We start from the raw sequence: 23411 nt of genomic DNA on the forward strand, positions 1-23411 counted from the left end.
CCGAGCGGCAATGTGTCAAGGGAGGCACAATTTATATGCTTTTTTTTTTTTTTTAAAAGAGCTCTGGCTGTCCGGGGGAGGGTGTAAGCGACTACAGACACAAAGAAGGGGGGTGCAATCAAATAAGTTTGAGAACCACTGCGTGTAAGTAAACAAAGATTAAAAATGGTGGCAAGATTTCTAATGGCTGACAAAAGGAAACTATATTGTGAAGGTGGAGGATGAATAGGTCTTCGGTCTGCATCTAGTATTAAATATGGAAGAGAACATAGATATTGCTGCTTTGTCAATGAAAGATGAATTGGACGAAAGTTTGTGATTGTGTAGGGAGCACATATATAGTAGAGTATTGCATATTTTAGAGTACCCAAAATAGTAAGGATGTGGAACAGCGTAGTGGCTCTTCGTGTCAACAATGAAGATGTATGGGATGCAGACATAAGATTGTCTCATGCATTTGGTATAGGGCCAGATTAAAGTTGAATTACCTCTGAATTTTGTAATTTTTTGGTTTTTATTCTTTACATTTTTAACTCAATGGAAAATTGATTGGCTTTCCAATATTTTTTTCAATGTTAACACTCTTGAGGTTTTTCCGCTAAGCAATTAATACAAACTTGACTCCCTCTTAATTTTTTTCTAAATATGATTTTTTCTAAATACTTTACAATATTATAAAAATAAGGAAATAAAGAGAATCAAAAAATGAATAGTATGTGTATAGATGTGAGAACCCCCCAAAGATATCCTTTATCACTGGATACATCCTTTTACACCCATTTAAAGTGGTTTACTTCACACTCTGTTGGACTGTGCTGCTTATGAGTCAGCTTATAAAATAATATTGAGCAATTGTTTGATAACATATATACATTTTTCTCGATTATTATGAGGTCTGTTGATAATTAGGAGCTTAATACAATATCAGGAATCTCCAAGCCATCAAAGTTCCTATCTTCAAACCACCTCAGCTTACTGCAGCACTAAGAACCATGGGATACGCCCCCCCATAGAAGTCCTTGTGCCTCACACAAGTGAGTACAGCACCCAGAGTGGATGCAGCTGAGTGGACACACTCAAATATGGGTTTGCAGTGTAGCTGCTCTCACTCTGGCTAATTTAAACCAGGTGTTACACACCCAAGTTAACTCTGCAGGGAAGACATACCCAAAAAGATTAGTTTAGAAAGTTACCATTTGACAAAACTATAAGCAACTAAAATCACTGTTAGGCAGTCATAATAGTAGGTGTTGCTACACATACTGTCCATAATAAATATCCAGTCATTTTACGAATTCCACTAAGCATATGAACTCAATGGGTACATCTACACTGCAATAAAAGACCTGTTGCACAGCTGCAGCTGGCCTGGGTCAGCTGACTCGGGCCCACGGTGCTCGGACTGCAACTTAACAATTACAGGGTAGACATTCAGGCTCTGGCTGGACTCTGAATCCCTGCATGTGGGGAGGGCATCATAGTCCAGACTCCAGCCCAAACCCAAACATCTACCCTGCAATTTTAGCCCAGCAGCCCAAGCCCCATGACCCCAAGTCAATTGACCTGGGCTCTGAGATTTGGTTCTGTGATTTTTTTTATTGCAGTATAGATATACCCAATGATATCTTGTGTAAGCAGTAACAGCTAATGGAGTAATTGGATATTGATCCTTATCACATGCTATGGGTATAGTGTTTTGGACCCTGACCTAGGGCTTGTGAGTTGGCCCAGGAAATAGAGATCAATTTCTTATCAGCATTCCTGTGTGTTAGACCTTTCATAATTACAACAGTGAGTACCACAGGTCAGTTATGTGTCTCATGAACCTGCAGGCACCTCAATAACTTTAAATAAATAATAGTAAATAAATAGACTGGCTCGGTGCTGAATGTGCCAAGAGCTGTCTGTGTGCCATCCATTGTTTTTGTAAACCTCCTCCTCCCTATCTGGGCTGTTTCCCTCCCACTCCACTTGTGTCTGTCTTTCCATGTTGCTTCCAGGTTGAAGGAGGGAGTATGACATAATGACTAGATTCTGCAGCATGTTACACTCTTCTCTCCTTCCTTCCCCAGTTTCATGACATCAGTATTAGATACTGTGATAAATTGAAAATTAGGCAGCTCCCCAAAATATGTGAAAAACACTCACAGAGTTTTCATTGAAATAAATATTAAAATCAGCAACATAGACAATATTGTTGAAACGTAATTTTTCTAAATATTTATCTATTTCATGTTGCCAGAGTATTTCCAGTTTTCTGCAGAAATGAGCTCCAAAAATCATGGGTCTTGCCACAAAACACAAGTAAAGCGTGTTACAGAGTATAAAGGCTAACATCATATCTGAAGGAGGATGAATCAGGTTCTTAAGAATTTTATGGATTATGGTTTCTGAAAAAATACTGCGTAAATTGCATCACTCACTAGATACGTTGTTTTTTAGTTAAATTGCTTTTCTTTGTTACTCAGAATGTAAAATATCCTATGCCTGTTGCCAGTCCATTTCTGATAGCAAGTTTCTATTTGTTTCCTACTGGGATCTGTACAATATATACTTAATATCCATGGGTCTGGTAGATATTTCTTGGAACTGTTAAGCCAAGGTTTGAGAAAAGAATCAAGAATAAAGTTTTTACAATTCAGTACCCACTTATCCATAGAGCACTTTTTAGAGAACACTGACCCAATGTAACATAAGGCAATAAGAATAAGCCAAGATTTTTCTCCATATGTTCAAAGAGAATTGTCAGGGTTCCCTCCCCACTCTGAACTCTAGGGTACAGATGTGGGGACCCGCATGAAAGACCCCCTAATCTTATTTCTACCAGCTTAGGGTAAAACTTCCCCAAGGCACAAACTCTTTGCCCTTGGAGGGTATGCTGCCACCATCAAGTGATTTAACAAAGAATTAGGGAAAGGACCACTTGGAGTTCCTATTCCCCCAAAATATCCCCCCATGCCCTTACACCCCGTTTCCTGGGGAGGCTTGAGAATAATATCCTAACCAATTGGTTATGAAGTGATCACAGACACAAATCCCTGGGTCTTAGGACCATAGAGAAATCACTCAGGCTCTTAGAAGAAACAGAACTTTATTGGAAAGAAAAAAGGTAAAAGAAGCACCTCTGTAAAATTAGAAGGGAAGCTTAATTCACAGGGCAATCAGATTTAAAACACAGAGCATTTCCCTCTGGGCAAACCCCTTAAAGTTACAAAAAGAAAACCCGGAATACACCTTCCTCTCAGCACAGAGAAAATCACAAGCCAAAACAAAAGTAAACTAATGCATTTCCTTGCTAGTACTTACTAATTCTAATGGAGTTGGATTGCTTGCTTTCTTGATTTCTCTCCGGCAAACACACAGAACAGACCGACCAAGCCTTTCCCCCCATCTAGATTTGAAAGTATCTTTTTCCCTTATTGGTCCTTTTGGTCAGGTGCCAGCCAGGTAACCTGAGCTTCTTAACCCTTTACAGGTAGAAGGATATTGTGCCTCTGGCCAGGAGGGATTGTATAGTACTGTATACAGAAAGGTTGTTACCCTTCCCTTTATATTTATGACAAGAATAATTTCAGAAATTTCTTCCTGGGTTGTAGTTTCAAGTCCCCTCAGTGATTAGTAATGCTTTTGTGGCTTATGATTCTGAAGTTATTAGAAAATGTAAACATTTCAGCCAGTCCAAATAATAAATAAATAGTAATAATAATATCCTCACAAATGATACTGAAATCAACATGTGCCCAATCAAATCAGTCCCTTTCTGAACAGACTAGTCCTCTAATGATTGTTAACTTTTCCGCTCTGTCTTCACTTCTACGTGGTTTAGATTCATTTGAACAATTATTCACTTAAGCCTCAATCCCTCAAGCCAGTGTTTCCCAAACTTTCGAAACTTTCCCAAACTTCAGATATGAGTATCCTTTCAGAAAAATGAAACCTCCCTTCGACCATACCATGTATTGGTAAAGGCTCGCTCATTTTAACTTATATGTCTTACACACCCAAGCTAATCCCTCAAGCCTCTTCCTTCCCCCTTACTTCAAGAAATGCTTGTGTAGCATTTTATAACACGGTGTAATGAGAAGTGATGCAGTTAATGTGGATATTTAAAGTGTGATCATTGGCATCTGAATTAGCACCTATTGAACTAAATGGGGCAGATTACCCTTTGGAGCTCTTGCTTCAGTCTGTCTGCAAACTCAGGAAGACACTGCTGCCTTGGTTACACTTGGGGTCACACATTTTGAAAGTTGTCTTCATAACCATAACAGTTGGAAACTAATTTAAAAAAAGAAGCGGAGACTCTGGAAAATAATCAAGAGGTCTGTGTATGCTTTTCTTATGTCACCCGCCCCCCAGTTAGGCCTTTGGGAAGATGTGTCTCACATGTTGGGAAATGTTTCCATAAGTGACATCAGTGGAAAACACAAGAAATCAGCAGCACAGAACTTTCAAAGCCTCACAAAGAAAACATGGGTTCCTTTTAAAATCTTGTTTTTGTCAGCCTCTTTTGTCCATCATAAGATAACATTTATATAATTAGAGTATAAGTGTAGGACAGATTTTGTGGCTATCCAAGATCCTTCGGAAGAAATGTGTTGTTCTTGTAACTTCTGCCATGGGAAGTCAATTAAGAAGTTAAATAATATGATAATTTCAGCATGCCTTTTTAATGCAAGTTTCTTTTTACTCTTTTCAAGAAATGGTAAATAGCAATCCAGTTATGTCCACTAGATGGCAATACTAAGTAGTTGAGTTGGAATTCAATAAATAGATAGTAAACCAGTGATATAGATATTAAACAGGATATTTACTGTTCATGAAAGAGGTCTGACGAACAATACTGAAATCTCAATCTATTTAGCCACAAAACAGGAAAAGCAGGAGTCCAAGTTTCTCAACTGATGTGAATTAGTCACCCCCATCATCTTTAATGGTGAGAGTGTTAGTTCACTTTCCAGGGCTTCCTCGGTCTCTCTGCTGAGACTGCCAATTAGGGTTCCAACAAACATAATTTATGATGTAAACAAATATCTTTCCTCGTTGAATCTAAGACCACAACTTATTTTACATGGGCCATGTAGTCAGCTAAAGGTTCCATACCTCTTTAGCAACCCCCTGAACTAGTCTCTCCTTGTAATTTCCCCAAATTTTTTATATTGCCAATGAACACAGATCTGGAATATATTCTATTAATGAGTAAATTAGAATCCTTTAGTACCATTGTGTATTTAAGTTGTGTACTTTTAAAATGATAAAACTTTATAATGAAATGCAGTATTGAATTTAAGTGAGCAAAAAGCAGTTTTTAGAGGACATTGAATACATAAAATGCTGTTTGTGCCAAGTTTTATCAGAACTGTAAATGATTTTAGAACTTTCAATTTTCCTATTTCAAATATTTAGATCTTTGCTGCTCTCTGGATATATTAGATATGTCCACAACTGTCTCAGCATGAATGCTCAGTTGCTGAACAAGGTACATTCTGTTCTGTTGAAGCCATTTTAATTTGGTCTTATTACAGTTAGTTGCTTGCCTAGTTCATTCAAGTTCCTGGACAAGGATTGCCGCTATAAATCTTGGAATGGTATAAATATTTACATCGAAAGATCACGGTAACCAGCAGAAAAAAATGCAACCCTCATGGTTCTTCTGAGAAACTTCAATTAGTGAACACACCTTGCTAACACATGCCTGTGGATATACCCCGTAAGTATTTCAAGGGTAAAATTATCCTTCAGCCTTGTATTTCCATGAATCATGCCCAGTATGAGATCAAAGTGCAAAAGCAATTCTGGGTGTATGCAAGACTTCAGAATATAAAGTAGAAAGAATCCACTACTTCCTATCCTGCTATCCCTATTTTAAAAATAATTGTAAATTTTGTTTTAATGATCTTTTAACTACATTTTTTAACATTATTACTTTTCATAATATATTAGAAGGGTTTTTTTCTTGTTCCACAAGGATTGTCCTTTTTTATTTGATCTGTAATCTGAATGGAACTGACATTAAGACAAAATTGTGTAGAAAAACTTGGTTGTTGAAGCCCTGGTTGTAACTAGTGCTCTTAGTCAAATTTCCATAAATTGTGTGCGTGCGTGTGTCCGTCCGAACTCCAAGCCACTTCCCATCTTTTACTTCAGGGCTGGCTTTATTTCAAAACCAGAATGAATCAACTCAGACTACTGGGTAATAACCAACCCAGGCTTTTCTAGTTTCCGTCAGCTGGGAAGAGAGAAGACACACCCTGTCCTTATGTTAGTGTCCATTGCAACAGTTTCTCCTTTCCTTTTATGTCTGCCCAAATCAGCTATGTGACAGACAGGAACCCAGTAGCTTCTTACATGTCAGAGCAAATGTATACCTTCTCAGGTGTATTTATGTAAATTAGATATGTTCAATATCTATTCAAGGGACACCATCATAGGACCTAACCACATCAGCCACACCATCAAGGGCTCATTCACCTGCACATCTACCAATGTGATATATGCCACCATGTGCCAGCAATGCCCCTCTGCCATGTACATTGGCCAAACCGGACAGTCTCTACGCGAAAGAATAAATGGACACAAATCTGACATCAGGAATCATAACATTCAAAAACCAGTAGGAGAACACTTCAATCTCTCTGGTCACTCAATAACAGACCTGAAAGTGGCAATTCTTCAACAAAAAAAACTTCAAAAACAGACTCAAATGTGAAGCTGCAGAACTGGAATTAATTTGCAAACTGGATACCATCAGATTAGGCCTGAACAGAGACTGGGAGTGGTTGGGTCATCACAAAACCTAAACTTAATTTCCCCAATGCTAATTTCTCCCTACTGTTACTCACACCTTCTTGTCAACTGTCTGTAATGGGCCACTCTCTTACCACTTCAAAAAGTTATTTTTCCTCCCTTGGTATCCTGCTGTTAATTGATTTATCTCGTTAGACTGACCTCACATTTGGTAAAGCAACCCCCATCCTTTCATGTATTTATACCTGCTTCTGTATTTCCACTCCATGCATCTGATGAAGTGGGTTCTAACCCATGAAAGCTTATGCCCAAATAAATTTGTTAGTCTCTAAGGTGCCACAAGGACTCCTCGTTTTTTTTGTAAGAATATAGGAAAGCAGGACTGTGCTTAACCTGTCCCAAATGTGGGGGTCACCTTCAGTTGAAAGAACCTCATTAAGCCAGGGTCTTAATGTCAGAGCCCTGTGAAAGTAAGAGGGGGTGGGACAGGTATTCCCAACCAGGAGGCTGCACAGTCTCAAGGGTCCTCTCTAGAGTGGTTTAACCTGTTCTTCCCCACTGCTCAAAGAATAGAGCTAAATAGGTTTCATTAGGAGCCTCTTTGTTAGGTTAAATGCCCAATCAGAGCTGAAATCAGTTGTTGTAGGACTGTGTTTCTGCCCTACCTGCTAAGAGCTAAAAATCACTGAGAGCTGAAATCACTTGAGATCATAGATTAGGGTTGGAAGAGACCTCAGAAGGTCATCTGGGGCAGTGTTTCTGCCCAGTCTGCAAAGAGCTGAAAATTACTTAGAGACTGATGTGCAGAGGTCACAACAGAGAGGCAAGTGGCAGCAGCAGGTGACTGAGAGGCAGCTGGTGAACAAGGGGCTGGTGTGGCAGAGAGGTGTGATATGCGGCAAGCAGGGTCGCCGGCAGAAAGGGGTGGCAAGTGAGTGCCCGAGCAGCAGTGTGAGTAAGGTATCTCTTTACCCCACCCAGGGCGGGAGGTGAACTCTGCAGATGCACCTCTGAAGTTTGGGTCTGCACTAACCAAGGACAGCAACTGTGAGTGGGATGCAGAGAAGGGGCAGGCACATGATAGGGACTTTTGGGTTGCTGGACTTAAGAACCTGAAGGGAAAAGGACACTGCCCGACCTACTTGGAGGGTGGGTCTTTTACTAATGCTTTATGTTTATGAACTCTGTTTGCGGTGTTTTCCAAAATTAATGCCAAATTAGTTCCCTCCTTTAATTCTTTTCTACACTCAGACTCTGTGCTCACGAGTAGGGAAGTATTGTCTCTCAGCTGCGCCCAGGGTTGGTGTGTTAATTTTCCAGGTTACAGTGTGGGAGCTCGAGCCAGTTCTAGGTTGTATGAATGGAAAGGAACCCCTAGATATTGAACCTGGCCCTGGTTGCTGCTGGCTCCACCTGGCAGAAGGGTTACATATATAATCTAGACAATCTCTTCGAGTTTAATGTTCTCATTGAGAATTCTCACACTTATTTACATGAAGCCCATTAGATGTTGGAAAACTCCCCCCAAAATCCTGATTCCTTTCAAAGCATGGTATGTCTGCTGTAAACACTACCCATCTACATATGATCTGTTGAACATGACATTACAAAATTCAAAGCTCTCTCTCCCACCCTCCCCTGCCATTTATTTTTATTAATCTTTTGAAATATTTACAGGTATGCACTCTTTCAAAGGAGAAAATTTTGGCACTGAACAACAAATCATGTAAGTCAAAACCAGGATAAAAAGCTCTGCTAGAAAAATCCAAAACAATGAGCTCCGTAGAAACAGTTAAGTCAGGGGTGGCTAACCTGAGCCTGAGAAGGAGCCAGAATTTACCAATGTACATTGCCAAGGAGCCACAGTAATATGTCAGCAGTCCCCCATCAGCTCCCAGGCGTCCCCCGCACTGACAGCCCTGCTGATCAGCGCCTCCCCCTTCCTCCCGATCAGCTGTTTTGTGGCATGCAGGAGGCTCTGGAGGGGAGGGAGAGGAGTGAGGGCACAGCAGGCTCAGGGGAGGGTGTAGGAAGGGGTGGAGTGGAGGCAGGGCCTGTGGCAGAGCCAGGGGTTGAGCAGTGAGCACCCCCCGGCACATTGGAAAGTTAGCACCTGTAGCTCCAGCCCCGGAGTCAGTGCCTATACAAGGAGTCGCATATTAACTTCTGAAGAGCCACATGTAGCTCCGGATTCACAGGTTGGCCACCCCTGAGTTAAGTGAAGATAAAATACTGGGCATTTTTTGGCGAGCACTTACCCCAAAAAATATAACAGAGGTTTCTGGCATAATAAATAACATAGAAGAAACTACAGAAAAACAAAACATTACAAGATACTCAGGATGCATGATATATCAGACTTCAACATCTGAATTACAGCTGTCTTTTTATCCGAGCAAAAGCACATTTCACAATGTCTTAATGTGTACAACATCTGAAACTAGTTGGAACAGCGGTTCTGTAACACATCTAGCCAGTATAAATTTACAAAAGTATATAAAACTTAAATACTTAAATAAAGTTTGCAGTCATTGAAACAAGCAGCCAGGAAGCAATTACAGTAACTCCTTGCTTAACGTTGTAGTTATGTTCCTGAAAAATGCGACTTTAAGTGAAATGATGTTAAGCGAATCCAATTTCCCCGTAAGAATTAATGTAAATGGCAGGGTTAGGTTCCAGGGAAATTTTTTTCACCAGACAAAAGACTATATTATATATATATATACACACACACAGTAAAAGTTTTAAACAAACAATTTAATATTGGTACACAGCAATGATGATTGTGAAGCGTGGTTGAGGTGGTGAAGTCAGAGAGTGGATATTTCCCAGTGAATGCCTTTCTGCTAAATGATGAACTAGCAATTGGCTGAGCCCTCAAGGGTTAACTCGTTGTTATGTGTAGCCTCACACTCTACAAGGCAGCATGAATGGAGGGAGGGGAGACAGCATGGCAGAAAGAGACACACACCCTGTGTATGAGAGAGAGATGTGTATTGCTCCTTAAAGTACGCTGACCGCGCTCTAAATACATTGCCTTTTTAAGTACATCAGCAAGCTGAGATGGCAGCTGCTGCCAGGAAGCTTCCTCCGTCCTGAGCCCTGTTGTGTGTCCCCCTGCTCTGTGGAAGATGGGGTAAGCAGGTGCAGGAGCAGGGGGGAGGGGGACACCCTGACATTAGCCCCCCTCTTCTCCCTGCCCCCCTGACTCCTTTCCCCCCCCCACACACACACAGCAAGCAGGAGGCTTCCGGGAGCAGCTCCTAGACAGAGGGCAGGAGCAGCACATGGTGGTGGGGGAAGGGACAGCTGAACTGCCGGCAATTGATAGCTTGCTGGGCGGCTGCCACACAGGAAACTTAGGGGAACAGGGAGCTGATGGGGAGCTGCGGGTCCACCCTGGTTCCAAGCCCCCACCAGCTAGCTGCAACGGGCTGCTCTTCCTGCAAGCAGTGGACAAAGCAGGCGGCTGCCAAACGACGTTATAAGGGAGCATTGCGCAATCTCTAATTGATCAGTGTTGCACAATCTCTAATTGATCAGCAATGTAACAACAAAACAATGTTAACCGGGACGACTTTAAGTGAGGAGTTACTGTACTACAATGCATAACAAAACAAAATTCTTTAACACAGTACTGTTGCAATAATAAGCACCAAATCTTTATTTTCCTGTCAAGCATTACAATGCATAATCTCAAAATGGCCAAGAACTGACCCCCTAAATCCTAATAAGAAAAGTCTACAAACAGTGTTTTTATATACAATGTAACCCCTTTTCTAATGCCATGTAACCCTCCACAGACTACAAATTTTCTAGAATATTTTACCGCACCCACATTTCAGCAGGTACATTTCACAAGAGTACAATCAATAGGACCCTTATATGTAATTGAAATATACATGGGTTTTATTAAATTGATTTAAAAATCTGTATAGTCATAAGAACATAACATAACAACATAAGAATGGCCATACTGGGTTAGACCTAAGGTCCATCCAGCCCAGTATCCCATCTACTGACAGTGGCCAATGCCAAGTGCCCCAGAGGGAGTGAACCTAACAGGTAATGATCTAGTGATCTCTCTCCTGCCATCCATCTCCACCCTCTGACAAACAGAGGCTAGGGACACCATTCCTTACCCATCCTGGCTAATAGCCATTAATGGACTTAACCTCCATGAGTTTATCCAGTTCTCTTTTAAACCCTGTTATAGCCCTAGCCTTCACAACCCCTCAGGCAAGGAGTTCCACAGGTTGACTGTGAGCTGAGTGAAGAAGAACTTCCTTTTATTTGTTGTAAACCTGCTGCTCATTAATTTCATTTGGTGACCCCTACTTCTCATATTATGCGAACAAGTAAATAACTTTTCCTTATTCACTTTCTCCACACCACTCATGATTTTATATACCTCTATCATATCTCCCCTTAGTCTCTTCTTTTCCAAGCTGAAAAGTCCTAGCCTCTTTAATCTCTCCTCCGATGAAGTGAGCTGTAGCTCATGAAAGCTTATGCTCAAATAAATTGGTTAGTCTCTAAGGTGCCACAAGTACTCCTTTTCTTTTTGCGAATACAGACTAACACGGCTGTTACTCTGAAACCTGCCAAAATGTAGAAACTCTTAAACCAGTTTAACCCATTGCTTACACTGATTTAGCTTTCTTTGGTAAATTACCAATTAGCACTAAAGCAATACAGAGCCAGATGAAGGCACAGACACTAAAGGCCAGAGGTGGGCAAACTACGGCCCGCGGGCCACATCCGGCCCGCAGAACCATCCTGCCTGGCCCCTGAGCTCATGGTCCGGGAGGCTAGGCTAGGCTAGGCTAGCCTCAGGCCCCTCCCCCGCTGTCCTCCCTCCCACACAGCCACACCGCCGCGTGTGCAGCACTCTGGGCAGCGGGGCTGTCTGCTCATGCAGGGCAGCGCAGCAGCGTGTCTGGCTCTGGCCGGGCGGTGTGGCGGCCAGATATGCTGCTCTGAGCAGCATGGTAAGGGGGCCGGGGGGTTGGATAAGGGGCAGGGCTTTCCGGGGGACAGTCAAGGGACAGGGGGCGGTTGGATGGGGCGGAGGTTTGGGGGGGCAGTCAGGGAATGGGGAGCAGGTGGGGGTTAGATGAGGGTGGGGTCCCGGGGTGTGGTCAGGGGACAAGGAGTTGGGGAAGGAGGTTGGATGGGTTGGGTGCTTTGATGGGGGCAGGCAGGAGGCGAGAAGTGGGAGGGGGCAGATAGGGAGCAGGGGCCAGGCTGTTTGGGGAGGCACAGTCTTCCCTACCTGGCCCTTCATACAGTTCCACACCACGATGTGGCCCTCAGGCCAAAAAGTTTGACCACCCCTGCTATAGGCCATGCTAAGGGCCGTACAACCTACATTTATATGATTACATTGGACGCTTAGCTTTTATTTAATAACAAAAGTTTTTAGCCCTCATCATTGCTCAGAAACTTGAAAACATGGACTGGGTGTTATCAAAGCACTGATGCTTGCCTGAGTGTGCAGAGGCACCCTGTTCATTACTGAGAGCCCCTTGTCTCTCTGTGAGAACAATAAGGGACCTGTTCTGACACTCCTGGGTGGAGGAGGGCAGCCCCTTGCTACTCCAGGCTGTGTGCAGGCCCATGGTGTGCGACTGAGGACAGAGCAATAGCGGGTTCTGTGTTGTGGTGGTACTAAGTTTCCCTCAATCCTGGACATATGGTTACACTGAAGTGAGCTGTAGCTCATGAAAGCTTATGCTCAAATAAATTGGTTAGTCTCTAAGGTGCCACAAGTACTCCTTTTCTTTTTGCGAATACAGACTAACACGGCTGTTACTCTGAAACTGGTTTGAGTGTTGCTATATTAGGAATTTGCACTTATTTGTAAATAGGATAATTTTAAAAGTGATTTTAGTTAAACTGGTACACTTCTCTAGTACAGCGGTTCTCTACCGGGGGTCCGTGGCCTCCTGGGGGGCCACAAGCCCTTTCAAGGAGGCCGCAGGACCCCCGCAGCTGAAACCCAGAGCCTGAGCCCCGGCGCCCCCCACCATGGGGCTGAAACCCCGAGCCCTGACATCCCCTGCCAAGAGGCTGAAACTCCGAGCCCCGGCACCACCCCCCACCACTGCAGTGCCAGAGTGGAGCAGTCCTGGGGGCAGCTCCACACCCCACTTCCTCCTCTCTCCACCCCCCAGGCCCAACCCTCTGGCTAGGTCGGAGCAGTGCAGGCAGCTGCTGCTCTGACTGGTGTCATGAAGCAGGGAGTCATCTGCTGCTGGTGCCCGGGGTTGCGGCTGCTCCTTAGCTCATGCAGCCGGTAAGAGCTGCCTAGGCAGGGGGACCCCAGTCTGTGGCTGGCAGAGCCCTTGGGGAGTATTGCCCACACGGGAACCCTCCCAGTACACAGCTCCTAGCTACCCCCGTCCCTGTACCCTGAGCTACCCTCCTGCCTGCACACAGCTCCTACCTACCCTCTCCCTGCACCCTGAGCTACCCCCCTACCCACACACAGCCCCTCACTACTCCCCTGCCTGCACACAGCCCCTAGCTACGCTCTCCTTGCAGCTTGAGCTGCCCCCACATCCCACACAGCCCCTCGCTACCCACTCCCTGTACCATGAGCAACCTCCCTGCCTGCACACAGCCCCTAGCTAACCTCTCCCTGTACGCTGAGCAGTTTTCAAACTTTTTGAGCTGAATCATCACCACACACAACCCAGACAGGCTGGGTGGCCTGCTGAAGTGAGTCAGGGGGTGAAGGCGGCACTGTGTTTTTGGACCCTGCTGTGCAGAGCTGGCCCAAGCCCCACCGGCCCCTGCCCTTAAAAATAGAAGTCAAACTATGCTTATGCCCAAGGGCCCACCCCTGGCTTGGAGTCCTGAGTTCCCCCCCGTCCCCTGCTGGGTCCAGGAGTTTTCATAGCATGTTGAGGGGGGCCTCAGAAAGAAAAAGGTTGAGAACCCCTGCTCTAGTACATGCAAGGTCTGGGTCTCAACTAAGAAAATACAGATACTGCCCCAAACTTATCAGTGCAAGAATACAGCAATTTTATTCCTCACCACCTTTCCCCCCTGTTCATAGCTCTGATCCTCTTAGCTAAACTTAGCTCTGGCTCTGATGGGCACAGCTCCACTGGCTTCAATGGAGCCGTGCCCATTTATACCAGAGCTGAATTTGGTCCATCCTCTCTGCTGCTCTAGAATGCAATCTCTTTGGTTTCTTGTCTCTTGGCTTTCATTGGAGTTTCAGAGGCTGGGGTCTCAGTTTCCAGGTTACCATTCAAAATCTACATTCAATTAAAAACATCTGAGGCAAGATCATACTGGAATGTCAAACAAAGTGGTATAAATAAAGCTGTAACTTAACTTTAAATTAACTTTTAAGAGCCTAGTTTTGAAAGTTGCAAGGTGCTAGCAACTCATTGGGAAGAGGAGAGATGATTTATATCCATCACTTACCTAGCGTATTATACAGAAGATAGGTGTTTTTCTCTTTTTTAACTTCATACTGAAGGGCAGAAAACCTAAGCCTGGTTCAAGTGAACATGAAACCCACTCAAACTCATTCTTTTATTTAACATTGTCACTTAAATTCCTAACTACATTTCCAAGAAAAAGCTTTTGATGACATCTCAATCACACCCATGTAAAATTTTAGGTCAAGCTTAATATCGCATTAAAGATTCTGCTCTTTAAAACAATATTAAGCTTTACACGTAATGTATAATGATGCCATTTAAATAGCTGACTTCAAACTTTTCAGGCTTGCTAGTTCCTTAGAGTCTTAGCTGCATATTCAGTTAAATATTTTCTAATTGACATAACATTTTAAATCAAATTGTTTGATCCAGAGCTTGGCCTTTCAATTAGTTGCCATAGGGCCTAGTGCAGGGGAAGGAAAACTATGGCCTGTGCGCCGGATCTGGCCCAACAGGGCTTTCAATCTGGCCCGTGGGATTGCCAGCCCCGTGGTGCAGCGGGGCTAAGGCAGGCTCCCTGCCTGCCCTGGCCCTGCACCGCTCCCAGAAGCAGTTGGCACCACGTCCCTGCAGCCTCTGGGGGAATGGGATAGGGGGGCAGGGGGCTTTATGTGCTGCCCTCACCTGCAGGCACTGCTCCCCGCAGCTCCCATTGGCCGGGAATGGGGAGCTTTGGGAGTGGTACCTGTAGGCGAAGGCAGCGCACAGCGGAGCCGCCTGCTCCACTCCAGCCCCAGGAGCCACTGCCGGACATGCTGGCCACTTCCACGAGCAGCGCAAGGCCAGGGCAGACAGGGAGCCTGCCTTAGCCCTGCTGCACAGCACTGCCACCCCAGAGCCACTCAAGGTAAGTGGTGCCGGGCCAAAGCCTGCACCCCAAACGCCTCCTGCACCCCAACCCCCTGCTCTGACCCCCCTAAACTCCTGCCTTGAGTCCCCTGCCACACCCCAACCCCCTGCCCTGAGCCCCCTCTCGCACTCCGCACACCTCCTGCACCCAAACACCCTCTCCTGAACCTCCTCCTGCACCCCACACACCTCCTGCACCCCTTGCCCTGAACCCCTTCCTGCACACCGCACCCCTCCCACACCTTGCAATCCCTCCCGCACCCCAACCTGCTGCCCCAGCCCTACATTCATGGCCCTGCACACAATTTCCCCACCCAGATGTGGCCCTCAGGCCAAAAAGTTTGCCCACCCCTGGCCTAGTGGGTTAAATGACTACTATACTAACAGGAAAAGGTTAGGGTAAGAAAGCAAGGAAACACTAACACAAAACCCCCAAAAGCGAAGCACACAGGAAGTCACAATGAATAAGAGAAGGTGGAAAGAACTGAAAACAGGAAGGGGATGTTGTTCAATATTTCAACAAAGGAAATGTAGGAGGAGAACAAAAGCATTTCAAAAGTGATAATATTTAGGTTACTACAATTACTTTATTTGCATTGTGTTGTACTTTTGACAATTTTACTAAATAACATTTTAATAGAAAAACATCTACTAGGAACTGATTACACAAAGGAAAATTAACAAACCTAAAGCTGACCATTTGATAAATGTCACTTTGTTTGTGCCTCAACAGTGCAACCAGTGGTGGAGCCAGCCAATCATGATCTGTAAACAGGATAGATGCCCAGATTTCTTCTCCCACACTCAGTGAATGAGACTGAAAACCTGACTTACTTTCTTGGGAGGATGGGAATGGACAAAACATAACCAGTCCTGACAATTTCCAACTCATTAATCATAGTAATTTATCTGAAAATTAATTCAGACCTTTGCTTTTTTAAAAAAACCAAACCACTACTGAATAGGTTTTCAAATACTTAAGCAAGCACATAGAAGAAATTCATTATTATTACACACCATATTGGTGGACAGTGCATTAAGAGGTGACTCTTCAGAATAAAAGTTGCGTACTGTATAAACATGCTATGTAAAACATATGGTATAAACACTTGAGTCTCAAATATTACAATTGGCATACTACTTGCAGAGTTTATATCCTTAAAATTTTGTACATTGGGATATTTGTACTTATCGGCCCCCATTAGTGTCTTATCTGAGCTCTTCAAAATCTGTACTGTGTTTACCCTCCCAATGCCACTGTGAAGTAGGGAAGTATTATCCCCATTTTACAGAGGCCTTATTGGAAATCCTGGGAGGTATTTGGGGGACTAACTCCCATTGATTTCATAAGAGTTATGTGCCTAAATATCTTTGAGGATCTGGGCTTAAGTGACTTGTCCAAAGTCACACAGAAGTTGTGATGAAGCAGGTAAATCAACCCCAGGTCTCACAAGTCCCTAAGTTAGTGCCCTAACACAGGATCATCCTTCTTCTCTTTTTGTATACTGTGAAACAACAAACATTTGTACGAGAAGACAAACTAGAACAGTAGCAATAATCTCCATGGCCCAAATATTTACATAGAATTTAGGCATAATCAAAATTAAGGCTACCAATATTATACCTTCCAGAATACAGCAAAGATGTCAAATGCACAGTAAGTACCAAATATTATTTATAGTCACTAAATGTATCTATTTGGTTCTAGGGGGAGAGAACATAAACTTAGCCACCAGTCTCTCTTTTATCTATTGGCAACTTTCTGATATACTATACTAACATTTTGGGATTTTTAAAAAATATAAAATAAATACTGTATTATGTGTGATTAAGACCCCTAAACAAAAACATTTCTTAGTAATGCAGTGTGAATTAAAGGATAATTTTTTTGGTATACAAAGATATTCCACAAGTGTATCCTTGAGCAGGTCACTTAACATCTTGCTGAACTGTCCTCAGTACTTTGATATCTTCAGATGAAAAGAAATATATAAGAACTTCTCAGACAATTCGGTTTCCTAATACAACAAGCAGGTTCTATGATATAGAAAGGAAGTGGCTTCCTGGTGCCCCCCCCCCCCACAAGTATTTTAACGTGCTCAGACATCTTAGGTAAGAGTTTACACCCATTTTACAGAAAGGTAAACTGCGGCAGAGAAGCGATGAGCCAAAGTCACAGAAACCAGCAGCAGAGCTCGGTATAAAACCCAGCAGCCTCGATGCTAAACCCTCTGCCCTTCCCACTGGGGTCCAGGGCGTGGGGTGACTGTGGGGCTGGGGCACAGTTACACCCTCCCCAATGCCTGTGTGTTAGGGGAGTTACACCCTCCCCGGCCTGGCTCACAGAGGAGATCACACCCCCGCCAATGCCCATGGAGGCTGTGCGGGCGCCCCGCCCGCACCCCTCAAGTTACCCGTGCCTCTGAGGAGGGGATGGGGTCAGGCCCCAAGCTAGCGGGGTGCGATGCCCAGAGACACCCACCCTCCCCAAACAGAGAGAGGGGAGTCCTGGGAGAACAGACGCCTCCCTCCCGCAACCAATCAGGTGCCTGGCTGGTGGTCCCGTGGCGGCGGTTGGCGCGGCGCCGGCCGTTGACTCTCGTTTGTAACCAATCGGCGCGGGCGGCTCCGGCTGCCTCGGCCTGGGCTCCTCCTCCTGTGACCGCGGGGCCGGGGAGCCGCCGCGGGCGCCATTTCCTCAGCGCCCCCGCGGCGGCGCGGCTGCATCAGTGCTGACGTGGAGGCGACGTGCGGCTCCGCCCGGCCCAATCCCCCCCACCCCCCTGTGACGGGGGCATCACGTACAGGGCGGCGGGTGAGTGCGGGAGGGGGCGGGGACACGTGTGTGTGTGTGCGCAGCCCGACCCCTTGCCGGCCGGGGGTGGGGGGAGAGGCCTGGCGAGGGAGACAAGCCCCGGGGTGCGGAGAGGAGGGAGGCATGAGGGCAGGCATGGCCGCGAGAGGAGAGGGCGGGAGCGGCCGCCCTGGCTCTGTGTGTGTGTGTGTGTGTGTGAGTGAGAGAGAGAGAGAGAGAGGGAGAGAGCGAGACGCGCTGTGTGTGCCCCCCCCCCCAGTCCCCAGGGGGCTCCGTCCGGAGGGGTTTGTTTACCCAGCCGCCTGCCTCTCCGTAGAGGGTGCGATTCAGCCGAGCAGCTCGGCTCCCCACCGCAGCACTCCCGGGCCCACGCGTGCCTTTCTCCGAATCTCTGGGCTTCGCTCCCTCCCCTTTAAACACCCTCTGTCAGCAGGTCAGTTTCACGGCGATAGGGTGCAGGCGCTTCAGTCTGGTGGGGGGAGGTTCATCGTCACATCACCCGGGGAGGCCGGGAATGGGAAAGTGCTGCTCTTACCCCTGAGGATCGGGGGCGCGGAGAGACTGAGGGTGGGTTCCCCAAAGGGATTTAGACACCGCTGAGCATCACAGCACCTAACATTTAGGTACCTAGAAAATTACAGGAACAACAACGCCAGCCCCAAAGCGGAGTCCCGCGCCTGGACTCCCACTAGGATACACGAGGGGAGAGAGGCGCCCTAGGATGCGACCCACAAACGCCAGCCAGCTAGAGCAAGAGCCGCCTAAGCGAGCCCGGCCAGAGGGGCATGTGCTAACCCCACCCCTGCTCACCGAGCGAGGCACCTCCTAAGGCCGTATCTAGAAGTCTTACAGGGGCACAGCTGCAGCTCCCCTGGAGTAGCGACAGTAGCGGAGACACTGATTACCGTGACGAAAGAGGTTTTCCCGTCACTGTAGTAAATCCACCCCTTCGAGAGGTGGTAGTTATGTCAATGGAAGAATTTTTCCATTGACCTAGCAGCATGTGCGTTGGGGGAGAGGAGGTGTTAGGTCAACCTACTATGTCGCACAGCATGAAATTTCTCACAGCCCTAAGCAATGTGTGTAGACCAGGCATAAGTCAGACTCCTCCCTGCAGATCAATCTCTGTTTATCAGCCCATGAAGGGAAACCAACTGTCCGGGCTCACTGCCTAACCTGTTGCTTGAAGAAATAAGTTAGGTGCCTGCTTCACTCCACACAAACGGCCAGAGGAAGTGGTGTCCCCAACCGTATAACTTTCATCCCAGTGTTAAAAGAAAAGGAATACTTGTGGCACCTTAGAGACTATCAAATTTATTTTAGCATAAGCTTTCGTGAGCTACAGCTCACTTCATCGGATGCATTAACCTCACTTCATCGGATGCATTAACCTCACTTCATCGGATGCATTAATGCATCCGATGAAGTGAGCTGTAGCTCACGAAAGCTTATGCTCAAATAAATTTGTTAGTCTCTAAGGTGCCACAAGTACTCCTTTTTTTTCTTGCGGATACAGACTAACACGGCTGCTATTCTGATCCCAGTGTTAGAGCACTTGCCTGGGATGTGGGAGATTGAGGTTCAATACCAGCCTTCTCTGCTCAGGAGAGTTTTCTAACCACTGAACTGTGGGAATTTTCTGATGTGGGGCTCCCTTAGTGTCTCCTGTTGAAGCTGTTCCCCTATGGATAAATAATGTAAGAGTGATTGGAGCCAGGGGACTGGGCTGAAATCTCCCCCTCTCAAGTGGACGCCCTAATCACGGCATTTCAGTGTCATTCTCTCTTTGGTTTGTTATTGAGAGAGAGAAGAGAGTTATTCCCACGCTGTAGCATGGAGCAATAACAGGGTCCATGCTGATGTAAAGGGTTAGCCTTGGATGCCCTGGCACACGACATGTGTACAACTGGCAGCAGGCCACCAGTACTTGGTGTGATGTGTGTGGGAGGGAGCACAGTGTTTGTATAGGGCAGTGGTTCTCAACCAGGGGTACAGAGGCCTGGGGGGGGGTATACCTAGGTCTTCTGGGGGTACATTAATTCATTTAGATATTTGCCTAGTTTTACAACAGGCTACATAAACACTAATGAAGTGTCAGGGTTCCTTCCCCACTCTGAACTCTAGGGTACAGATGTGGGGACCTGCATGAAAGACCCCCAAAGCTTATTCTTACCAGCTTAGGTTAAAAACTTCCCCAAGGTACAGACTTTGCCTTGTCCTTGAACAGTATGCTGCCACCACCAAGCGTTTTAAACAAAGAGAACAGGGAAAGAGACCACTTGGGAGTCTTTCCCCAAAATATCCCCTCAAACCCTACACCCCCTTTCCTGCGGGAAGGCTTGATAATAATCCTCACCAATTTGTACAGGTGAACACAGACCCAAACCCTTGGATCTTAAGAACAATGAAAAATCAATCAGGTTCTTAAAAGAAGAATTTTAATTAAAGAAAAGGTAAAAGAATCACCTCTGTAAAATCAGGATGGAAAATACTTTACAGGGTATTCAGATTCAAAACACAGAGGATCCCCCTCTGGGCAAAATCTTAAAGTTACAGAAAACAGGAATAAACCTCCCTCTTAATACAGGGAAAATTCACATAAAACAAAAGATAAACTAATCCGCCTTGCCTAGCTTACCTATACTGGTTGCAATATTGGAGACTTGGATTAGGATGGGTTGGAGAAGATGGATTTCTGTCTGGCCTTTCTCAGACCCAAGAGAGAACAACCACGTAAACAAAGAGCACAAACAAAAGCCTTCCCCTCCCCAAGATTTGAAAGTATCTTTTCCCCTTATTGGTCCTTTGGGTCAGGTGCCAGCCAGGTTAGCTGAGCTTCTTAACCCTTTACAGGTAACAGGATGTTGCCTCTGGCCAGGAGCGATTTTATCGCACTGTATACAGAAAGGTGGTTACCCTTCCCTTTATATTTATGACAGAAAGTCGCTACAAACTAAAATTTCATACAATGATTTGTTTATACTGATCTATGTACTGTACACTGAAATGTAAGTACAAAGTATTCCAATTAATTTATTTTATAATTATATGGTAAAATGAGAAAGTAAGCAATTTTCCAGTATTAGTGTGTTACGACACTTTTGTATTTTTATGTCTGATTTTGTAAGCAAGTAGTTTTTAAGTGAGATGAAACTTGGGGGGACGCAAGACAAATCAGACTCCTGAAAGGGATACAGTAGTCTAGAGAGGTTGTGAACCACTGGTATAGAGGGAGTAAGGGCACACTGCCTGCGGGAGGGGCTCAGCAAGGTCTTCTGTGATTAGGGTAGGAGTAACACTGCATATATGCATCAAGAGGGGATGGGGGGCACAAAGGATGGTATTATGTGTGGCAGGTTATGGGGGAAGCACTTTGTGGAAGTGGCTAAGGTAAATTGCAGACTCTCAAGCAATATGTGTGTCTGTGTATTACTGGGGATACTCCTGTTTTGTATAATATTTCGGGTGAATGGCACTGAGTCACCGTTTTTCTTGGTAGCCTTCCTTGGCAATTCTCTGGGAAGGGATCTGGATGGGCCTGATCCCTTTTAACTAGGGTATAGCCTTGCGGGCAAGGGCAGAGAAGGTCCCTGTGGGATTGATAAGAAACAGGTCTCTTTCCGAAACTTTGAGTCAGTGTCTTGGCTCCAACTCTGCTGTTGTCAAGCTTTTATGCAGGCCTGAGTCCAGTTGTATCTCATGCAGCTGAACAGCTGTTCCAACCAGATCTTCACATTAAACGGTAATCTCATCTACACTGTAACTGTAGATTGAACTCCACTTTGTTCTTTGACACAGCTGTTGCATGTCTAAAAATCACAGCAGGCCTAATATTGAATTTTTCTCACCTGTAGTATTAGGTGAGCAGGTGTGTCCTGAGTGACATGTATCATCTTACCTGCCCCAATACCAGTGACTTCCCTCCCTCCCCCTTTTTGCTAAGATTGTTACAGTCCTCAGAGAAAAGGAATAGAATGGAAAAATGTTGGAATATGGGAGAAGATGAAAAGTGGGGAGTGCTACTAAAAATGGAAATTAATCTGAGAACTACTGTCTTGATATGAAATGAATAGAATGATGCTATTAAATAGAGAGAGCTGCAGGTGGTGCTCAGTTTGCATGACAGATACATGTTCCTGAACACTATTTCTGTCTGGTCCCTGCTTGTTGGCCTGAAGAAAAAATAATAGCCTTGAAATCCATAAAAAAATGGATTCTGAGTTTCCTATCTGCAGCTTTCCCTCAAACACAAGGCCTTGCACTCTGTGGATGAAGTTTACAGGGTTGGTAGCCAGAAGAAGAAAACCCTTAAAATGTGTAAAGTTCATCTGACATTTGAAAAATTTGCAAAGGCAGAAAAATGATGCACCCAGTGAGACATCAGTGGAAGTGCTGAATCACATAGCTTATCTGCTTTTTATTTAGTAGCAGTTTCTTTACTACTAAGCAACCTTTGTTGAGAATTTATACATTCTGATATTTTATATCATAAAAGTGTACTGGAATAAACTAAATTATTTTACAATGGCTCTGTGTATTTAATTAAGGTATCTGATGCTTCAGGTCATACTGAATTCTGGAGCAATTTGATTACTGGTTATGCAGCTAAATCTCATCAACAAATATTAAAGATTAATTTTTTGTTATAAGGATTTCAAAATTAAAAACAGCATGCAATTATTTTCCTCAAAAGTATTTTGTTAATCTTTATAGGGCTAAGCTTTTTTTTTTTTTTTTAATCAGTCTCCCTTCAGTGGGAAAGAAAAAGTTTCAAAATAAAGGTTCGTGTCTCCAAATTTGAGTGGCATCTGCCTATCTTGCATCCCATGATTGGAGCCCTGCGCAAAAGGTACAAAATTTGTATCTGCATCCAATCCACGATCCACAAATATGGTCTGTGGATACAAAGTGGATATCTACAGCTTTGCAGGGTTCTAGATATAAAATTTGGATCTACATCTGTCAGGGTTTCCCCTCACACTCTGAACTCTGGGGTACGGATGTGGAGACCCGCATGAAAGACCCCCTAAGATTATTTTACCATCTTAGGTTAAAACTTCTCTAAGGCACTAATTCCTTAGACTGATATTGCTGCTACCACCAAGTGATTTACACAAAATATTCAGGGAATGGTCACTTGGAATCCTTATCCCCCTAAAATATCTCCACGAGCCCCTTCACCCCCTTTCCTGGGGAGGCTTGAGAATAAACTACCAACCAGTTGTCTTAACAATGTGAGCACAGACCAGACCTTTTGTCTTCAGGACACTGAAATCAATCAGGTTTTTAAAAGAAGAACTTCATTTATAAAGTAAAAAGTAAAAGAATCACACCTGCAAAATTAGGATGCAAGTTAACTTTACAGGGTACTAAAAAGATTTAAAACAGAGGATCCCTCTGGGCTCAACTTCACAGTTACAAAAACAGGAATGAAACTACCCCTGTAGGATAGGAAAATTCACGGGCCAAAACAAAAGATAACATGTTTCCTTGCCCTACTCACAGTTTCTGTGGTTTTAGATGGATTATTCCAGGTATAT

At 44.7% G+C, this 23411-nt stretch overlaps 1 protein-coding gene across 3 annotated transcripts in view; it reads left to right on the forward strand.

The window, feature by feature from the left end:
* The first annotated feature begins 17715 nt into the window (after positions 1-17715).
* CREM (cAMP responsive element modulator) overlaps positions 17716-23411 on the forward strand; it is an 80738-nt gene continuing 75042 nt past the window's right edge. The window contains exon 1 of one of the 3 annotated variants that reach the window (XM_048837708.2): positions 17716-17871. The gene's annotated coding sequence lies outside the window, so the exon portion shown is untranslated. The remainder of the gene's footprint in view (positions 17872-23411) is intronic. The other 2 variants (XR_007354902.2, XM_048837707.2) reach the window with 2 other exon arrangements.

The sequence above is a fragment of the Caretta caretta genome, chromosome 2 (assembly GCF_965140235.1).
Source record: "Caretta caretta isolate rCarCar2 chromosome 2, rCarCar1.hap1, whole genome shotgun sequence".
Lineage (NCBI taxonomy): Eukaryota > Metazoa > Chordata > Testudines > Cheloniidae > Caretta > Caretta caretta.